We start from the raw sequence: 20,084 nt of genomic DNA, 5'->3' as shown, positions 1-20,084 counted from the left end.
ACAAAATTTGTGTTTTTGAAAAATTGGCAAGAAAATGCGACTTCAGAGCCATCCTGTTTGAGCATTGGTTTGTACTTCTTTAAGTTGCCAAGATTGGATGACTTCTTGATCTTCTTGAATTTGAAAACTTCAGCAACAGCATTATACTTCTTTATCCAGTGTTCTTCTTCCAGATTTATTTTGTATGAAGGGCAAAGAAGAAGGCACATCAAAACTGCATCTCCATCTACAAATATAGAGATACATATAAAAGCTAACTTTTTCAATATTAAGTATTCTGAGACTACAGCTGAAGCAATACATGCCCAAACAAATACTCTGATGTACATGTACATACTGTTCTGAAGAAGATGGGCGAATAAGCCGAAGAAAGTGCTCATGGTTCCAGAAACAAGAAAGTGAAAAATTAACTTTTAATTTTAACATTTTACCTAATTTGTTCAGTTAACCTTAATGTATATTTTGATACCTCTGTGATATACCATGAAATACACCAAAGAAAGAAAAAAAAGTGATCACTTCTTCACACTATAAAACACATATTCCATGGATTTTAGTGTGTCTTCACTACTTTTCTTAAATACTTTCGTTATCTCCATTATTTCGTTTCAAAGTAGGTGTACATGTAAGTATATCCCTTTTTTGGTTAACAAAATCATGGAGCAATGACCCACTTTACACAAAAAATCACTTTATTGACACAATATTTGATGTAAACTTTTCCAAGAAATAATTAAAGATTAAATTGTTCAAAGGTGTTATCACAAGATTTAAATGCCACTAGCTGTTATGAATTGTGTTGTGTAGTGGTAAAGTATCAGTCTCTGATTAAAAAAAAATAAATAAATAAATAAAAAAAATAAAAAAATAAAAAATAAATAAATAAATAAATAAGAGGCCCAAGGGCTTTAAAGGTCACCTGAGTACAACTGATAAATGAAGCTTTGTGGCCCAAAAGCAAGAAAAATAGTATGATTAGGATCAACAAAATAATTGATCTAAGTATCTATCTGTCCCCCATTTATCACTATTACCACGCAGACTAGTAGCAAAATATCTATTTTTAACCCCATATCATTACCTCTCACATTGCCTTCTCTTTGCCTTTGAAGAACATTTAAAAAGATAAGTTAACTTTCTCTCATTTTTATTCATCTATTTTTTCCAAGTCTACCTGATCATTAAAACTATGAAAGTACTTTTTGTATTATACAATACATGTAATTCTCTTATTCTATTAACCTTTCAAATATTTTATTTACAGTGATTAATTATCAAAGGTGGATTGCAAAGGGGAATAGCTTCGCTCAGTAGAATACAAATTAATAGAGCCCTTGGCAGGATCAGAACACTTGATCAAAATTCTGGTAAAAATATCCTTGCTTATTGAAACTTTTACTCTGTTTGCCTCCAATATGCCCAGGAGCAGAGAGGAATTTCAAAGAAATTATGCATTTTTAACACAGCCCTACATTAACACCAGAACCCATGACCCAGGCTCATGAAATTTACAGATTTGGAAGAGGTACCCTCATCATCATAACTATGCAATAAGTTGAATATTTTCAAATAAATCACATATTTTCACTATATTATCAATACAGCCCCCTTCCCCCGAGAAACACCAGAACCACTGGGGCCACAAGTTTTAAAGAAAATTGTAAGAAGCACCTTTGCACATCTTAACTATGCACTTTGTTTCTCTGCTCAAAACTCAGGAGATGAGAAGAAGATTTTCAAAGAATTAATACATTTTCATTATATTCAATAAAACCCCACCCTTACACCAGAACATCTGACCCAGGGGCCATAAAACTCACAATTCTCGAAGTAGCTTTGCTCATCATAACTTTACACTTGTTTCTTTGCTTTAATTTATACTCAGCAGTAGAAAAAATATTTTGAAAGAAATTATGCATTTTCACTATATAATCAAAAGTCCCCCTCAACCAGAACCCCGACCCTGGGGCCATGAATTTTAAAATTTTGGAAGAGGCATCCTTGCCTTATCATAATCATGCACTTCCTTTGTCTAAATAATACCCAGGAGCAGAGAGGAAGATTTTCAAAGAATGAATGCATTTTAACTATATAAATCAATAAAACCTCGGCCTAACACCAGAACCCTTGACCCTGGGGCCATGAAATTTACAATTTCTCAGGAGGCAGCCTTGCTCAATAAAACTATGTACTTAGTTAGTTTGTTTAATACCCAGGAGCAGAGAAGATTTTCAAAGAAATAATGCACTTTCACTATATGATCTATATAGCCCCGTCCTAGCACGAGAATCCATGATCCTGGGGCAATGAATTTCACAGTTTTGGTAGAGGGCTCAAGTCTTATTACAATCATGCCAACAGTTTGACTGCTTGATGTCCAAGAATAAAAAGAAGATTTTTAAAGATTGCATTAATAATGGTAGTTTCAAACTCAACCCTCGAGCCCCAGGAGGGGGGGCAGGGACCATGAAATTCACAATTTTTGTTCCCCTTCACCCATAGAGGCTATATGCAAAAATTGGTTGAAATTGGTGCAGTGGTTTCAGAGAAGAAGCTGAAAATGTTCAAATATTTATGTATGAAGTCAGTAAAAAAAAAATGGATAGCAAAAGGTCACCTGAGTGACTCAGGTGACATAAGCAAGAGGCCAATTGGCCAAGTCGCTCACCTGAGCACATTGGCTGGAAAAAGCAGAAATCAGTTTAGTATTGAAAAGATTAAATATCTGAGTGATCACAAATAAACCCTTCTCCCCAGGAAAGGGGGGCATGATTTATTCACACTTGAATCTACACTAACTGATGATTCTTTCATATTTCTTTGACAAATCATGGCTTAAGAAGTTTTTTTTCTATAGGTTTAATCTTCTATTGTGGCCCCGCCCTACCCCCATGGGGACATTTAAACAAACTTGAATTTACACCACCTGAGGATGCTTCCATATAAATATGACAAATCATGGCTTTGCTGTTCTTGAGAAGGAGATTTTAAAAAAAATTCCTATATATATATCTAATTTATGTAAAAATTTGTAAAAATTTGTTCACTTAGTGTGACCCCACCTAGTCTTGGGGTCATGATTTGAATAAACTTGAATCTACACTACCTGAGGATGCTTCCAATAAATATCATCAATAATGGCTCTGCTGTTCTTGAGGAGAAGATTTTTAAAGATTTTTACTACATATTTCTATGCAAAACTTTGTTCATTGTGACCCCACACTAGCCCTGGGGTCACGATTTGAACAAACTTGATTCTACACTACCTAAGCATGCCTCTATATAAATATCACTAATCATGGCTTTACAGTTGGTGAGAAGAGGATTTTTTAAAGATTTTACCTATGCTTTCCAATGTAAAACTTTGATTGCCCATCCCAAACCCCAATGGTCATGATTTGAACAAAATAGAATCTACATTATGTCTGGAAGCTTTCATATATGTTTCATCTTCTCCGGCCCTGTGGTTCTTGAGAAGGAGATTTTTAAATACTCCCACCCAATTTTCACTATTTCTTAGTTATCTCCCCTTGGAAGAGGGTGTTGCCCTTCATTTAAAGAAACTTAAATCCCCTTTACCTAAGATTACTCTGTGCCAAGTTTGGTTGAAATTGACCCAGTGATTCTGGAGAAGAAGATGAAAATGTGGAAAGTTTACGACAATGACAACAACGATGACAATGACAGACAACGGACAAATTTTATTTTGAAAAGCTCACTTGAGTCTTCGGCTCAGGTGAGCTAAAAATTAATACTCAGTATTTTTATTTCTTGTGTTCAAACCCCAAGGGAATGTTTGATTTAGTCAGAAACTGAACAAAATCTCTATATAGTATACTTAACAGGGATAAATGTTTTCCTTTTACATACTGAATGGTAAAGGTCATACTTACTAAAACTTATCTAGTTTTAATTATTGTGATTTAAGTAAATAGCTCATCCTCAGCAAAAATTGAATATTTTTCATAAACTTATCTTATAATTTTTATATCCTTTTTCCAAAAACGTGCCGGTAAATTAATCAGTAAGAAGTAATATCAAAACCTTTTATCATTGAGAGAGATAGATGCAAAATGGGACTACTGAAAGCACTGTATACGCCAAAGGTCAATGAAAGGTCATGAGATCTGTAAATCTTGCACTTTATGAAAGGTTTATTTACATGCTGTATCTCATATTTCTAAAGTAAGGGGTAGCTTTTGTCAACTTTTTTCAAAAGTAGAATTCTGCATTGTTACAAACCTTTTCTCTTTTGAATTTCTCTAAACATTTTCTCTACATCTCTAACATCATGTTTTTTATGATCACTAGATGTCGTGGTACATTTCTCACACAAGGTAACCTCACAAGGGATACAGAACTGGGATAATGGAACTCTGGGATGTTTCTTACACTCCAGGTTCTCCAGAGGGAGACCTATTGAAAAGAAAACATAAAATACATAACATACATGATATACATATAAAGATATCTGTTTAACCTTCTATCTCTCTTATTAACTTCATATTAGAAAAACATAGGTAATTAAAGATAACGAAGCTCACCTCGACGAATAAATAAGGCAAATTTTACATCATTTTTTTTAGTTAGTGTACATCCCATGATCAATATCCATGCAAGTTTGGTTTAAGTAGGACTTACAGTTACTTGGAAATAGACCTATAGTTATAGAATTAGACTTATAGTTACTTGGAAAGAAAATTTTGATCAGTTCCAACATCCAAAGCAGGTCTGAAAGTCTTCATCCTTAGATGCACCATCTATGCAATTTTAATCACAACAGGCCATAATATAATATAGCTACTCCAAAAAAATTACCCTGGTCACTCATCTGGAAAATGTAGGTCAGATTCAGAATCCAAAGCAAGTCTGGAAATTTCCATCACTAGATACATCATCCATGCTAATTTGGTTAAAATATGTCTAAAATTCACTACAGTGGAAAATCTAGGTCGGATCCAGCATCCGAAGCAAGTGTGGTAGTGTCCATCCCTAGATGCATCATCAATGAAAGTTTGGTCAAGGTAGGGCTTATAGTTACTTAGGAAGGAACCTGCTCCAAAATCTTAACCTGGTCGCTCATGTGGAAAATCTAGCTCAAATCCAGCATCCAAAGCAAGTGTGGTAGTGTCCATCCCTTGATACATCATCGATTCAATTTCGGTCAAGGTAGGGCTTATAATTACCTGGGAACGGACCTTTTCCAAAAACTTTAACCTAATCACTCATTTGGGAAATCTAAGTCAGATCCATCATCCGAAGCAAGTGTGGTAGTGTCCATCCCTAGATGCATCATCAATCAAATCTGGTGCAGGTAAAGCTTATAGTTATTAGGAATGGATCTGCTACAAAAACTTTAACCTGATCACTCATCTGGAAAATCTAGGTCAGATCCAGCATCCGACGCTTACTTTAGTTGTAACCCACTGTAACCCCCAGCTCCTACTACGTATCTTAGTTGTAACCCACTGTAACCCCCAGCTCCTACTACGTATTTTAGTTGTAACCCACTGTAACCCCAAGCTTCTATTTCTTACTTCAGTTGTTACCTGGATAAAGTTAACCGACTGTAACCCCTAGCTTCTATTTCTTACTTTAGTTGTAACCCACTGTGACTACCAGCTTCTATTTCTTACTTTAGTTGTAACCCACTGTAACCCCCAGCTTCTATAACTTACTTTAGTTGTAACCCACTGTAACCCCCAGCTTCTATTACTTACTTAAGTTGTAACCTCTATAAAGTTAACCCACTGTGATTTAATGTCAATTCACACCAAAGAGAAGACAACAAACCGAGTAATAATCATAAAGCAGTCATAGTGCATGTAGGACTCTATAAATCGTACACAAAGCACAGAATCTGTATGTGTCATGTAAAGTTTGATCTAACTGCCACATTGTGTCAGAAACAAAGCATTCCTAAACCAAATATCCATTGAAATAAATTACTTATTAATCACAAGACTAGGTATTTTATTTACACAAAGGTTTATTATTTCAATTTAAACATTATCATCTTAGAACAGATTTATCCAACAAAAGATATTATATATCCAGTCAGAGTAGCACTTTACATACATATATTAAAATATACAGAATCTGTATCAAGTGTGATTTATATTTTACTGGTAGACTTGTATCAAATACACAGTCTCTCAAAGTGTTTCTAAACCAAGTTGAACATGATGGATACAAAACAAGCCTAATTAATTTATAGCGTCTTCTCAAAACAATCACGAAGCATTTAAAATTCATGTATGCTAGGACTAATCTTAATCTTTTAAAGTTATTCTTATATGTCATACTAGAAATTGTAACTATAAGTAAATGTAATATGTTTATACTTAAAAAAAAACAATGACTATACCTATTCAGTAATAAATTGCATAAACTTAAAAATTGACTGCAATTATTCACTAACAGCTTTTAATTGCAGTTAAAATAATTCACTATGTTAAATATTCAACAAAGACTACCCCAATAATTAATTAACAACTTTTTAATCATATTGTAGACATGTGATATTGTAAAACAAAGCACAAAACATACTATAATAATATATATTTACCGGTCAGAGAGTTTCCATCTACCACTCTGTATATGTTTACTATGTTGTTGTACTGTGCCCCTACCCACAGTAGGTGTGTGTTATCCTCATAACTCAGGCTCCCTGGTACGTCTATCCCGTGTGGTGGTGTCTGTATCTCTGACAGGAAGTTACCATCCCTGTCTATCATCTGTACTGTGTCGGTGTTATAATCACACACCAGGATGTTTGACAGCGCGTCGGTACAGATTCCTAGTGGTACTAGTCGTGATCCTGATGGAGGTCCTCTGTAGGAGAAGCGATGACTTCCTCCACGATCTATCACAACTACAGCATGACGGCCCCAGTCAGACACAATAACATCTCCATTGCGGTTCTCTGTGATGTAGCGAGGTTCTCCATACAGTCCCTGACCTGTGTTGTGGTCGTGCTGTAAGGTCTGGATGTGTTCTCCTGTGGAGTTATACCGCACTACCTTGCCTGTAACTGTATCATCATTGAACATCGCAACCAGCAGGTCTCCAGTGGAGGGAGAGCTGTAGACACACTGTGGTCTCCATGGTGCTGTGTTGTACTTTATTAATGTAGTCTTTACTTTGTTCTCTGTAGACAGTTTGTTGATGTTAGACTCCCTGTCTATATAAATTAAATCACCGTCACAATTCACAGTGTGTACACCCCATAGACTACCTATATCTGTCAGATGATGTAGTTTATCACCTGCTGTGTTTGTCAAGATGAGATTGTTATAATAATCACTGATCCAGACCCGGTCTGATGATACACAGGCAATGTGATAACCACGCCTAACACCTCTCACTCTGACAGATTTCTGCAACACAAATCTAGACATCATTGACAGCAGACATTTATTTCATCTTTATCCTGTGGTTTCTCTCCATAACAGAATCCCGTTTTGATTTCCTCAGTCAGGGAGATTTCTCTGTAAATTACAACATTGTACTAGAATTATCTACATCAGGAACAAGTCTCTCTTCATAATGTACGCATATACCAATGTCTTGGTTTTAATAACATAGAGAATTAAATTGAATTAAGACACAGATAAACATAAATACCTTTACACTGAGTACTGGATCCTTTATAAATTTCTGTCTAGCAGGGTCCAAGTGTTCACCATACAGTAGTCTGACAAAAATAATCAATATTAATAGATTAAAATATTGTTGAAAAATTATGGTTTTGAATTGTTATAGGTTTCATGTATAATATGAATTCATTTGAAATATCAAATGTCAACTATTTCCAGTACAATGTATCATTCAACTTTATAATTTACACAGCATATTTAAACATGATAAACCATGTTTTCTTTATAAAGTTACAAGACAGTGTTGTATATTAATGTAGATTTTTGTCTTGATATGCCACATTCTATTTAAGGAATGTTTTTTTTTAGGTTTTGTGTGATTTATTGGTGTGTAAATCACACAGACTTGTCACGTAGGCATATTTCATGAAGCGCGCTAGCGCTTCATGAAAACATGAAGTGAAAAGTGAAGTGAAGACAAACATGAAGTGAAAAATAAAATATCAATTATATCAAAATTTTCTTTGATATTCCATTTAACATTAAAGTATTCTTTATGTAAAATCTCTACAATTTACAAAAAATCTCACAAAGACTGGAATTATTTGCCTATGAAATAGCATACACACACTAAAGAGGACAAAAATGATCGTTTTCTCACATTTTAAAAAAAATTTCGATATGAGTGGGTTTTTGCTCCATTTTTTTGAAAGTTAATCCTAAAAGTGTGCATAGAAATATACATTCTTTGGTTTACAAAAACATGGAGCAAAGACCCATTATACTTTAAAAGTACACTTTCATGACAAAGCATTCGCATCTTTCCGAGAAATACTAGAAGTCCAATAAGTCAACGGTCATATCACAAACATGATTTAAATGCCAATATTCATCAGGAGCTGTGTAGCGTAGTGGTTAGCATGTTAGTCTCAAAGCAATTTATTATGATACTCCGGATTTTTATTGTCAGGGGTTGGAATACCACGAATACCTTTTTTTTTTTTTTTTTTTTTTTGATAAAAGAATAATTTTTTCCGAGATCTTTTTTTCTCAGAAAAGTTTTGTTGATCATCATTATTTCATATATATATTTGAATATGTTTTTTTTAATCTCTGAAGCTTTAGGTATTCTGCACGCCTTGTTCACCCACCTTCTTTATTATTTTTGTTAGAAAAGGGTTTAATGTAATATCAAAATGGAAATACAAATACTTATATATTTTGTTTAAGTTATCACTATGTAAAACTTTTTTAAACTAGGAAATGAAGACACATAAAAAGAAAAAACTAAACGCAATAGTTTGCTAATAAAAAAAAATAGAAATACATACCGGTATATAATATTCACATATTAAGTGTATACATGTATAACATTCACGTAGTAGCCTCTAGAATTACATGTATAGACTTGATTACAATATATTAACTGAAATAAATTGTAGAAGCAATTATTAAAGGGTTGATCAGTTTTAAAAATTGATTTACTCTGTTTGTCCATACTCACCTCTAAGAAAACAGTTTTGTGATTATTTCATCCTAATACTCAACCCAAGATAAATAAATACTAGAAACCATGGCTATTTAATTGTCAAATGTTATGAAAATATCTTTATTTGATATCGCCAAACGAACTGATGATCTATGGAAATATATTTAGTTTAGATACGTCGCGTTACAATACTGAAGATATGTCCACAATATGAACTCCTTTTAAACTGTTAAAGTAGGTGAGACAGAGTTGAAAAAAAAAACTACAAGAACTATTTGATGCTTTATTTTTTAATTAAAAAAATCATTGATTATGAATCAAACGATTCGTATATTAATGTACTCCATGTATCACAGGCCATTAGATCGCTTTAAAAAAAACTTGAGGTGTAAAAATAATATCTTTTTTATACATCCCATTTTTTTAAGTCGGATTTAAGCGATCCAAAGGACTGTACCATGTATATATCTCTGTGAAAAGTCCTTTATTTTCAAATTTGCACCAATTTTGATAAAAATTGAAGCAACATTAAGAAAAAAAGACAATCACAAGCAAAGACCTATTTAATTATTGATGCAGTTACCGCACAAAATAATTCACTTTTTAAGCTCAGTCAATTTTCAAACGATATTAGAACAAAACAATCTAGAGTATTTGTGAAATAAATAAATATTTTTACTTTATTTAACTCCAGTCGGGATCAGTTTGATTTTGATCGGGAAATATTTAAAATTTAAAACATAGCAAGTTTCCTTAAATTTTGCAATTTTATGTCTTTTTCTATTTAAAATATAACTGCTTAATGTTCCTTTCCAAAATGGATAATCAATAACAATGGATTCTCGGTCTTGATAATGAATTAAAACAATTGAAAATTCACAAATAAATATATGCTCACAGCATGTATACATGTACAATTTATTGCCGTCGTATAATGTGTCATAAATCTGATATACAACAACTTAAAATTAGCATTTTTTACATATTATTGATAAAAGCAATAAAAAGTAGATAAAGCAAAGAGAACAAAGATTATATATCGAGTACTGTTCTATTTTTTTTTTAATCGATATTTTTAAGTCTACAAAAATAAATAAATAGATAAAGCAAAGAGAACAAAGATTATATATCGAGTACTGTTCTATTTTTTTTTTATAATCGATATTTTTTAGTCTACAAAAATAAATAAATAAATAAAACATAAGTAGACTTTGAATTCTATAAAATGTATACTTATAAACTAATAAATTTTGCAGATAAACTCCGAAACGCCTGCAACAGATTTCATACTAATTCATTTTCATGAAACTAACAACAAACAATCGTTTAAATATTTGTTAAAACGTCATTAATGAATTATTCGATCAAAAAGTTTTGATTGCTGATTACAAATTAAAATGTGCAAATCCTTTTCAAGAATATCTGATCGGAGTTTTGATAGTAGTGCTAGGTGCATATTCGCCATTAAGAGCATAATGGCAACGAATACGAAGTACATTTTAAATATAGTAATAAACTTGCTAAAGAGAAAATTGATGAATAAATTATTGTTAACATAAAGAAGAAAAAGTGTTATATTCTAGGTTTTCACATTTTTACTAAAGCTATTAAAAAGTATGCTTTTATCAATACAATTCAGTGGTTTTCTACATACCATCTTTTGAAATATTAAATACTGTGGGAGGAGGGATGAAAATTTTTTTTACCCCCCCCCCCAAATATGTGCATATCCAATTCTTTAACCTCTTATGGAAATGAAAACAGAGTTCCCAAAGTATGACAGTATTGGTATCAAAATAAAGTTGCACGTAAAAAGAAAACATTAAATGAAATTGATAGTTTTTAAGTTAGTTCCTAAACTAACTGCGGGATTTTATACAACGTATTTCTTCCTGCTATACGCCTGTAATTAATTGTCAGAAGAAACTTAAGAGATATATTATTTGAAATGATCAGTCAGCGGTTATGAAATTAAATTCCCCGGGCTTGCGCGGGATTTCATCTAGTTACTTTTTAAAAAAAAACGTATTACTGCGTTCACATTTTATTTGATAAATCATTAAACAAGAATAAATAAATAAATAAATAAATAAATAAGAATTAATTAACCCACAAATGTTTACAGATTTTAATACTCATTCAAATAATAATTGTATTAGTATAACGTGGGCTAGTATGAGAATACTAATACATGTAGTTTAATAATACAAATAAAATTTAAAATTGGAAATAAATAAATTACTTTTAAAAATCATTTCCATAGATAAACCGATAACTTTTATGTTAGGAGTGAAATAACCTAGGTTCTGGAGTGAAATGACCCGGGTAAGAGAAGGAAATGACCTAGGAGAGAAATAACCTGGGTGGAAATGACCTAGGCGGAACAGACACTGGAGGGAAATGACACGGATTCGTAACAGCTGTACAGTTATATAAAGTAACAGAGAAATGTATACCACACTGATTTCTTGTATCTGGTGACTTATCTACAGTGTGTTGTGACACAGTTATATAAAGTAACAGAAATGTATACCACACTGATTTCTTGTATCTGGTAACAACTGTACAGTTATATAAAGTAACAGAGAAATGTATACCACAATCATTTCTTGTATCTGGTGACTTATCTACAGTGTGTTGTGACACAGTTATATAAAGTAACAGAGAAATGTATACCACACTGATTTCTTGTATCTGGTGACTTATCTACAGTGTGTTGTGACACAGTTATATAAAGTAACAGAGAAATGTATACCACACTGATTTCTTTCATCTGGTGACTTATCTACAGTGTGTTGTGACACAGTTATATAGTGTAACAGAGAAATGTATACCACACTGATTTCTTGTATCTGGTGACTTATCTACAGTGTGTTGTGACACAGTTATATAAAGTAACAGAGAAATGTATACCACACTGATTTCTTGTATCTGATAACAACTGTTCAGCTTCTATTCATCTTGTTTCTGTGATCTGTGGAAAGAAAACACTCTTACAAAACATACATCTCCTAAGCTTATTTTATTTAAATAAAAGAAAACTGCATGTGTCTTCATTTTGAAATCACAAAATTTGATTAATAGCTTTTATCTTGATTGTTTGGTTTTTGCCATTTTTGAAAAACAATGTCAATTATGTACCGCAAATGTGCATCTACAGATGTAGTAGACGTATTTATTACATTTTCAACAGTGAAAAACTGTAATTTACTTGCTGAATACATATTGATATTTGTCACAGTTTGAAAGAGTATCAGAAGTGTGGCAAAAGTCTCGATTTTCCTTCCATTAAAATTCACAAAGAACGTAAAATATACTCCCTGTTCTGTTATAAGATAGAGAGAGTAAAGAAACCATCCTGACAGAGACTAAAACTGCCAAAGTTTCTGGAAATGTTTGTTGAAATCCATTTTTACAATATTTTTCAATTTCAAGTTGGCTAAGCTATGACGTCTTAACTGCTCAGCTATGACACCACAGCATATGACACTTTGTAACGAAAAGATAGAGGTAAAGGGAAAATCAAAGACAAAAGTCAATGAGCCACATCGCTCAACTGAGCACTTCGGCTAGGAAAAAGCAGAAATCATTTTCAGTATTGACAAGTTTAAATATGTAAGTGGCCCCAACCTTTCTGGGGGAGGGGATTAATTTTAACGAACATAAATCTACACCTAACTGATGGGATGGTTCTTTCATATTTCTTTGACTAATCATAGATTTAGAAGATTTTAAAAGATTTTTATCCATAAACTTGATCTTCTATTATGGCCCTACCCTACCCCCAGGGATCATGTTTTGAACTAACTTAAATCTACACTACCTGAGGATGTTTCTATATAAGTATGATCAATCATGGCTTTGCTGTTCTTGGGAAGAAGATTTCAAATGGTTTTTCCTATATATTCCTATGTATAATTTTGATCCCCTGTTGTGCCTCTCCCTACCCCAAGGAATCATTAATTGAACACATCTGAATCTACATTACCTGAGGATGCTTCCTTAAGATATGACCAATCATGGCGTCGCTGTTCTTGAGTAGGAACTTTTTTTTGAAGATTTTTTCCTATGTATTCCTATGTATAACTTTGATCCCCAGTTGGGGCCACTTCCTACCTCAGGGGTTCATGATGTGAACAAATTTGAGTCACACAACATGGAGATGCTTCTATATGGATATGGCTATTCTTGGCTTTGCTGTTCTTGAATAAAAGATTTTTTTTTAAAAATTCCTATGTAAAACTTTATCACCCATTGTGACCCAACCCTACCCCCGGGGTCATGATTTGAACAAACTTAATTAACACTACCTGAGGATGCTCCCATAAAAAATGACAAATCAAAGATTTACTGTTCTCGAGAAGAATATTTTTAAAGATTTTTTCTATGTATTCCTAAATGAAATGTTGATCCTCAATTGTGGCCCCTCCCTATCCCCCGGGGGTCATGATTTGAACAAAATTGAATCTACACTAACTGAGGATGTTTCCATATAAATATGATCAAGCATGACCTTGCTGTTTAGGAGAAAAAGATTTTTAAAGATATTTTCCTGTTTATTCCTATGTAAAACGTAGATCCCCTATCTTACCTCTGGGGGTCATGATTTAATAAAATTTGAATCTACACTACTTAAGGATGCTTTCAAATAAGTTTCATATTTTCTGGCCCTGTGGTTCTTGAGAGGAAGATTTTTTGAAAAATGCCAATACGCAGGTATGTTAAGGCAGTACCCAGATCATATTTCGGCGAATTTAAGACTTTTTTCGTAAAATGTAACATTGATAAATCGGAAAAGCCATATATAAAACATTTACTATTATTATCCATTGTATAGACGTCATTGAGTCTTAGGCTAAAAGAAGCACTCCACTACGACGTTATCACGTGACGTCTATAAATAGAAAAATTGCCTTAATGAAAAAGTGAAAAGTTCAACACTACCCCGGGGATAATTCATTTCTTTTTTGAAAATAATTATGTAAAAACATCACTGGGTCATGAAAAGTGCTGCTAGAATCCTACTCTCCCGATACAGAAAAAATTATTCCAAAGTTTCACATGAAACCTTACCAAAATTATTACATTTTGTTCAAACGATCAAGGAATTGTCATCAATTCATGTTAATCACACGATTCTAGCAGCACTTTCCAAGTTTTATAGAATACAAGCTTTCGATACAACCAAAAATTATGTCTCAAAGTATGCGGCGTAGTGTTGAACTTTTGCAACTTTGTTGTTAAAGAACGACAGAGGAAAGGCTGATCGGGATTTCAATGCACTGCCTGTGTTCATTATAAGAAAACATAATAAGAAAATAGCAGCGTACCTGATTCTAAATCTTTAATTCCTTATGAATCACACATATCATTCACGGTATATGCTTTAAAACTCCCATTTTATATACTTGTTTACATGAATTCTCGTCACGGTTAATTTTCACTCGGCAAATATTTGATCAATAGTTATGACGTCATGGGTTTGGTATTTAACCCCCATGAGAAATACTTAGCTATTTATACCACCCCAAAACGACAAGATTTTGTTTGTATTATGTTTTTGAATGACTTCTTTCATTTCTTGGACCTGAAATTAAACTTTAAATATAGATATTAAGAAATCATTATTTCTATACTTCACGTCATACAGCTTACTATGACGTCATATTGAAGAGGCAAGTAGGATATCTCTGGGTGTAGCCTTAACATACCCGCGTAAATTTTCACTAGTTCTTAATTATCTCCCCCTGGTAAAGGTGTGGTCCTTCATATTAAAAAAAATGAATTCCCTTTACCCAAGGATACGTAGTGGCAAGATTGATTGAAATTGGCCCAGTGGTACTTCAGAAGAAGTCGAAAATGTGTAAAGTTTACAATCAGCTAGACAGACGGAAGCCGAAAAAAATGTGATCAGAAAAGCTTGAGCCCAGGTGAGCCAACAAGAGGCCCATGGGACTTAACGGTCACCTGAGTATAATACGACAATTTAGAAGATCAATAGAGTATAAAATAAACTGATAGATGAAGCTTTGTTGCCCAAAAGCAAGAGAAATGGGATGATCAGGATCAATGAAATAATTAGTCTAGTATTCAGTAACAACTCATAAATTAAGTTCTAATTTGTCCCCAATTTATTGCTATCACCATGCAGACTATTAACAAGCTAATATTGCTTGTGTATTAATTTTAACCCAATATTGTAATTTCTCACATTGGCTTCTCTTGGTGTTTGAAGAACATTTAATAAGATATTTTTGTCTCATTTTTGTTTATCTATTACAGTCAAACCTGTTTTAAGAGGCCACCTTTGGGAAGTTTGGAAACTGGCCATTTAAGACAGGTGGCCTCTTATTCCAGTTCCCCTCGAAATAGTCAGTCAGTCAATACTGTAGATTCCTAAATATACGCGAGGAATTAATTATCGCGTAATTACGCGAGAAGCACCACTCGCGAAATAAAATTACTCGCTTTAATTTTTATGGTGCTAAAATCAGTGTAAAATCTCTTGATCAACAGTCCACTCGCGAATTATTGTTCTCGCGATTTGACGTTTAAGAGCCATTTCGCGAAAATAAGTACTCGCGAAAAATAAGGAATCTACAGTAAATGAACAAGTTTTAATACTACAGTTAAATTAATAAATTATCAGAAAATAAAACTAATCAATTTTACAAAAGCTTTTAAGTGTATATATACACATGTATTAATTAATGTACATTTAAAAAAAATCTTAAAGAATTTCTAAAAAGGTTTTGTTCATATTTCTGTTCATATTGTCAGTTAAAAGTCACACACATTCATCAGAGTGCTGTTGTTACAGTGAAATTAAAGTTTTTGTCATATGAAGAAATATGTGTGCCTCACTATAATTTTTTAAATTATATTTTAGCCACCCCTCCCTAAACACACACAATAGACGGTAGGGTGGTAAAAAAAAAAGCCTACTAAAAATATTTCAGCAAGAATTTGTCATTAAATTCCCCTAAAAAATTCTCTTTCATATGTTCAGGCAATGATCAGCAGTGTATTTAACCCCCCACCCCCCACCCCCATCTTTCCCCCTTCAACACACTTGTTTAATTGGCAGGTAACGTACTTGCTGAGCTTTTTAAAGTCTGGTAAATTTTAACTTTTTTAATAAAGCTGTCATAATTTCTCTGTTATACACAGAAACACAAATAAAGTTGACCAGTTGACCAGAGAGGTGTATTTTATTATGCAGTTTGAAATCATTTCACAGCACAGGTGTCATGTGCAGTAGAGCGTAACTAATCCATATCGATTGTCTCTTGATAGTGAAATTCACTAGATAAGCAAGCCAAATACATTCGTTGTTTTTTCAAGAGTAGCATTAGGATTTCTACATGGAATCAAAATTTAAAAGGTGCGAAAATATCCTTTAGCCTTTAACATGTATTAGGTAATGTATGTCTCCCAGAGAACAAAGTAATGATGAATGAATATCCTAAAGTTCAAAATCTAGCTTTAAGAATTAAATTATTTTCATTTTTCAATCGGCGGTCTTGAAAAATAATTACCTGTAATTTTAAAAATCTTTAAAAAGTGACCAATTGGTCTACCGCGGAAGAATATAATTTTTTCATTAACACAAACTCAGATCAGCATATCTTATTTTTTTAAATTGCTTTAATAGGTTAAAGATTTCCAACGTGCATATAATTATCCAAGCAATGGACGAAATGGCTGCCTATCACTAGTAAAGTGTAAATAAGGTTGTGGGTGAGGATTTGAGTGGCCGCTGGCTGCGTTGCACAGGTGGCCGTTTATTCCAGTTAAAATATATAGGAAATACCTTCGGGGGAACTGAAAGTGGCCGATGACCGCGAGTGGCCGCTGATTTCGAGTGGCCGTTAAGACAGTTTTGACTGTATTTACAAGTCTGCCTGATCATTAAAACTATGAAAGTACCTTTTGTATTATACCAAAAAAATATTTGCATATTTCTCTTATTATTGACTTTTCAAATACATTATTTACAGTGATTGATTATCAAAAGTGATTGGCAAAGGGGAATAACTTCTCAGTAGAACACAAATTAATACAAGAGGCCCAAGGGCCTTAACGGTCACCTGAGTATAATACAACAATTTAGAGGATCCATAGAGTATAAAATGAACTGAAAGGTGAAGCTTTGTTGCCCAAAAGCAAGAAAAATAGGGTGATCAGGATCAACAAAATAATTAGTCTAGTGTTCATTAACAGTACATAAATTAGATTCTAATCTGTTCCCCACTTATCACTCTCACAAGACAAACTTATAATCAGTGTTTCTGTACTCTTTCAATTCCTTGTTGAAATCTCTTACATTGGCCTCTCCTGGTCTTTGATGAACATTTAATAAGACAAGTTATTTTTGTCTCATTTTTATTTATCTGTTACTTACAAATTACCTGATCATTAAAACTATGAAAGTACTTTTTGTATTAAACAATAAAAATTCTTGCATAATTCTCTTATTCTATTAACCTTTCAAGTACATTATTTACAGTGATTAATTAACACAAGTAATTGGCAAAGGGGGAATAACTCCTCTCAATAGAATACAAATTAATAGAGCCCTGGCCTGGACCAGAACACTTGATCAAATGGTTCTGATGTTCAAAAATCTGGTAAAAATACCCTTCCTTATTAAAACTTTTACTCTTTTTGCCTCTGATATGCCCAGGTGCAGATAAGATTTTTAAAGTATTAATGCATTTTCACTATATAATAAATAGAGCTCCGCCCTAATATCAGAACCTCTGATCCAGGGGTCATGAAATTCACAATTTTGGAAGAGGCATCCTTGCTTATCATAACCATGTATTTGTTTAAATAATACCCAGGAGAAGAGAAGAAGATTTTCAAAGAAATAATGCACTTTCATTATATGATCTATATAGCCCAACCCTAGCACCAGAACCCCTGACCCTGGGGCTATGAGTTTCACAATTTTGGTAGAGTCACCCTTGCTTATCATAGCTATGTTTTTAATTTGTTTAAATAATACCCAGGAGTAGAGAAGAAGATTTTCAAAGAAATAATGCACTTTCATTATATGATCTATATAGCCCAACCCTAGCACCAGAACCCCTGACCCTGGGGCCATGAATTTTACAATTTTGGTAGAGTCACCCTTGCTTATCATAACTATGTATTCAATTTGTTTCAATAATACCAAGGAGAAGAGAAGAAGATATTCAAAGAAATAATACACTTTCACTATATGATCTATATAGCCCCCCCCCCCCCCCGCAACAGAACCCCTGACCTTGGGGCTATGAATTTCACAATTTTGGTAGAGTCACTCTTGCTTATAATAACTATGTATTCATTTTGTTTCAATAATACCCAGGAGTAGAGAAGAAGATTTTCAAAGAAATAATGCACTTTCATTATATGATCTATATAGCCCAATCCTAGCACCAGAACCCCTGACCCTGGGGCCATGAATTTTACAATTTTGGTAGAGTCACTCTTGCTTATCATAACCATGTATTCAATTTGTTTCAATAATACCCAGGAGTAGAGAAGATTTTCAAAGAAATAATGCACTTTCACTATATGATCTATATAGCCCAACCCTAGCACCAGAACCCCTGACCCTGGGGCCATGAATTTCACAATTTTGGTAGAGTCATCCTTGCTCATCATAACTATGCAATCAATTTGTTTCAATAATACCCAGGAGTAGAGAAGAAGATTTTCAAAGAAATAATGCACTTTCACTATATGATCTATATAGCCCCGCCCTAGCACCAGAACCCCTGACCCTGGGGCCATGAATTTCACAATTTTGGTAGAGGGCTCAATGCTTATAACAATCATGCCAACAGTTTGACTGCTTGATGTCCAGGAGTAAAGAAGAAGATTTTTAAAGATTGCATTAATTTTTAAGGTTTTGGCCCCACCCCTCAGGTCCCAGGGGGGCAGGGGCCACGAATTTCACAATTTTTGTTCCCCTTTACCCATATATGCTATATGCCAAAATTGGTTGAAATTGGTTTGCTGGTTCCAGAGAAGAAGCTGAAAATGTTCAAAAGTTCACGACCGACGGACGACGGACGACGACGGACGAAAAGAGATAGCAATAGGTCACCTGAGTGACTCAGGTGACCTAAAAACTCTGGCCAGGACCAGAACACTTGAACAAATTGTCCAGATGTTAAAAAATTTGGTAAAAATATCCTTGCTTATTAAAGGGGCTGGGACACAGAATTTAAGCTCATATTTTCTAAAATTTGCTAAATAATATCATGACATTGCTAGAGCATGTCACACTGAAATATATGAAATATATGAAATGCGTGTTTAGAAGGAAGTTATTAAAACTATGAATTTCGGGACGCGTCTGATTGACACATATTCTTCACAAAGTAAAATTTATCCACAATACTTATGAAAAGAAGAAATTTTGTTGTGTATTAATGAAAAATATGAAAACTATAATCCAGAAAGTTCAGAGTAGAAATGAGAGAAAGCAAAACTAAGTCACCAGTATTGTCAGTCCGTGCTCAGTGATGTGTGCAGACTAAACAAATTGAACACACCAGGTAAAACGTAAATATTAACAATAACAGAGCCCGTGCCCCGTTTACAAACAGGTGTTTGATGTGATGTCGTTGTCACTGAATTTTTAGAATATTCATGCATGTTCAAATCATTAAACTGAAGTTATTTTTGAATGAAAATACACAATTAAAATTGTAAACAAATCAACTGTGTCCAGACCCCTTTAAAACTTTTACTCTGTTAGCCTTCGATATGCCAAGGAGCAGAGAAGATTTTCAAAGAAATAATGCATTTTCACTAAAGATTCCCCTACCCTAACACCAAAACCCATGACCCAGGGTCATGAAATTCACAAATGTGGAAGATTGGGACATTTTCATCATTATAACTATGCACTTAAATGGAGATTTCCAAAGAATTAACACATTTCAACTATATTATCAATAGAGCTCCCCCTCCTTCCGGCGGATACACCAAAACCCCTG

General features: G+C 33.5%; 1 protein-coding gene across 1 annotated transcript in view; it reads right to left on the bottom strand.

Moving 5' to 3' along the window:
* LOC133201981 (uncharacterized) overlaps positions 1-20,084 on the bottom strand; it is a 93,104-nt gene that overhangs the window by 30,475 nt on the left and 42,545 nt on the right. The gene's annotated exons all lie outside the window — the stretch shown is intronic.

This window comes from Saccostrea echinata, unplaced genomic scaffold, assembly GCF_033153115.1.
Source record: "Saccostrea echinata isolate AGI-Se365-2 ecotype Australia unplaced genomic scaffold, CSIRO_AGI_Sech_v1 ptg000046l, whole genome shotgun sequence".
Classification (NCBI taxonomy): domain Eukaryota; kingdom Metazoa; phylum Mollusca; class Bivalvia; order Ostreida; family Ostreidae; genus Saccostrea; species Saccostrea echinata.
This window is presented reverse-complemented; position numbering and strand designations above follow the sequence as displayed.